The sequence below is a fragment of the Lolium perenne genome, chromosome 4 (genome assembly GCF_019359855.2).
Source record: "Lolium perenne isolate Kyuss_39 chromosome 4, Kyuss_2.0, whole genome shotgun sequence".
Classification (NCBI taxonomy): Eukaryota; Viridiplantae; Streptophyta; class Magnoliopsida; order Poales; family Poaceae; genus Lolium; species Lolium perenne.
This window is the reverse complement of record NC_067247.2, coordinates 298,646,067-298,648,693: the sequence shown is the minus strand read 5'-3', so window position 1 is coordinate 298,648,693 and position 2,627 is coordinate 298,646,067. Positions and strand designations below refer to the sequence as shown.

General features: G+C 41.2%; 1 long non-coding RNA gene across 2 annotated transcripts; it reads right to left on the bottom strand.

Annotated features, from left to right (window-relative positions):
* Positions 1–874: 874 nt before the first annotated feature.
* LOC127295880 (uncharacterized) lies at positions 875–1,983 on the bottom strand. Of its 2 annotated transcripts, none has more exons than XR_011756863.1 (3): positions 1,687–1,983; positions 1,085–1,156; positions 875–1,004 (listed from the first exon to the last, which is right to left on the bottom strand). It is a non-coding gene; the product is annotated as an uncharacterized lncRNA (long non-coding RNA). The 2 variants fall into 2 exon arrangements; XR_011756862.1 differs by having other exon boundaries at positions 1,085–1,165; positions 1,766–1,983.
* Positions 1,984–2,627: the final 644 nt, after the last annotated feature.

Here is a 2,627-nt window from a genome sequence, read left to right as displayed (position 1 = left end):
AACAACATATATGATAGATTGATAATCAACTTGACATAGTATTCAATATTCATCGGATCCCAACAAACACAACATGTAGGATTACAAAGAAACGATCTTGATCATGATAGGCAGCTCACAAGATCGAGCATGATAGCACAATTAGGAGAAGACGACCATCTAGCTACTGCTATGGACCCATGGTCCAGGGGTGAACTACTCACACATCAATCCGGAGGCGATCATGGCGATGAAGAGTCCTCCGGGAGATGATTCCCCTCTCCGGCAGGGTGCCGGAGGCGATCTCCTGAATCCCCCGAGATGGGATTGGCGGCGGCTGCGTCTCTGGAAGGTTTTCCGTATCGTGGCTCTCGGTACTGTGGGTTTCGCGACGGAGGCTTTAAGTAGGCGGAAGGGCAGGTCAGGGGGCCACACGAGGGCCCCACACAACAGGCCGGCGCGGCCAAGGCCCAGGCCGCGCCGCCCTAGCGTGTGGCCGCCTCGTGGCCCCAGTTCTTATCCTCTTCGGTCTTCTGGAAGCTTCGTGTGAAAATAGGACCCTGGGCGTTGATTTCGTCCAATTCCGAGAATATTTCCTTACTAGGATTTCTGAAACCAAAAACAGCAGAAAACAACAACTGGCTCTTCGGCATCTCGTCAATAGGTTTGTGCCGGAAAATGCATAATAATGACATATAATGTATATAAAACATGTGAGTATCATCGTAAAAGTAGCATGGAACATAAGAAATTATAGATACGTTTGGGACGTATCACCTACCTAATCACAGTTTTCTACTGCCTAAACTCATTTATATTTACTAAAGCTGCACAATACAAAATCTTAATTCCAATTCAGTAGATGTGTACAATGCTACATAATCTACACACACCCATGGATAGAATATTTCTTCCGAAAGCTGCATCTAGGTTTTATACCTCATCCTTGTCTAGTACAGGAGTGTAAGTAGTAATCAGGGGATGCCAAAATAGCTTCTCTTGTTCAAGTATCTAACTGCTTTCGTCTGCAGGAAAAATACAGTAGATAGTTAGTAACATATGAATAACAAATAAAACACTATCACAATCTAAGATCTGATATTACCAGAGGGAGCTTGTGCAAGTCCAAGAAGAAAACCGGGCAGCCTGGATTTCAGTACCGATCTGCAGCAACCTTCTAATATTCCTAGAGAAGGAATAATTAGGACTTGGGAGCTGAAGTATAATATAAATATAATTAACTGTAATATCTTCTGAGTAAAGTGTTAAACTAACTCCCCTTGATTCATTAGATATTGGCATGCTTCTAGGTTAAACAAGTACATGGCAATACCTTATTTGTCTTTCACATACTTATACAAGTGAAGCTAAAAACTATTACACATGAATAAGGCAAAAATATTGCACAACTTATGACTCCATGTATGCTAGAAATTCATGGATCTACATAATGTAACCCCAATAAATTGTATTTGCATGGATAAAATGCATAGAGATTGCCGGAAAATAATTTATATAAAAGAATCTCTTCTCCAATTCCAATGCCAAACACAACGATGCTACATACCTAATCCCACAATCTTTTTACTTCGGTTCTTCCAAACTGTAACATAACAAGTTATGGAGAGCCAAACCGCACTACTCCTATTTCTTTGAAAAAATAAACTACTCGTAAATTGACACATGTTCTGGCCTGGTGGTTCTTACCATCAGTTATTTCTTCCTTCACCAGGAGCTACAGGCTAAAATCAAAGGCTCAAAAGGTTGAACAAATTAACAAACGAACCTTTACATTTTAGGAAAGCAGATTGCAAAATCATAAAGCTTTCCTTTTAGTAAACAATGCATTTGACCCCAAACTTGTACCGCTCATTTTGCATCTGCATTGTCGACCAAACAAAAATCTGAATAAGTAACATTAAGAACACAACACCAACTGAGCATAAATCATGAATTCCTTAGGAAAATCAAAGAATTGACGGGAGGGAGCAGATGTACCTCAGGACGTGTCAGAGATGAAGGTTGCTGGCAAGGTCGCCCTACTCTAGCCAAGGACACCGCACTGCCAGGGGAGCCTCCGCCTCATGCACGCCACAAGGCCCCACCATCTCTTCATTGTGCATCACCGCCGCAAGACATCTCGGTGACATCTCCAGGGGAGGAGATGATGCCATAACAAGCAAAAGTAATTACCAGCACGGTTTCGGGGTCACAACAAATGATACTGGCAGAGGTGGAACCAGAATTAAATGGAGACAGAAAATCTGTCATATCTTTGTGTGCATATGCATCAATGCACGGAGGAAACTGACTTTCTGATGTGAAACTAAATAAAAACTGGAGGATGTTGCACTCGACAACTGACCATAATACTGCTCATGCTGCAAGACCTTCATTGGATGAGTAAACAAATAAAATTGCTCTCTCCAAGTGGCACTACTGCTGAAACTATGTTCAGAGGCACATTCTACAGTAATATAATGAAATTCTGGATCAACTCTAAATCAAGTCAATTGTGGAGCCGAAAGGCAACATAAACAGCGCAAATGACTAATAATACCTACATCAAATCAGCACAAGAAGTCAATGTAAATTTCGCAACAATCTTACTTGATAATGTAGCGAATAATAATAAATAAATAAATGAA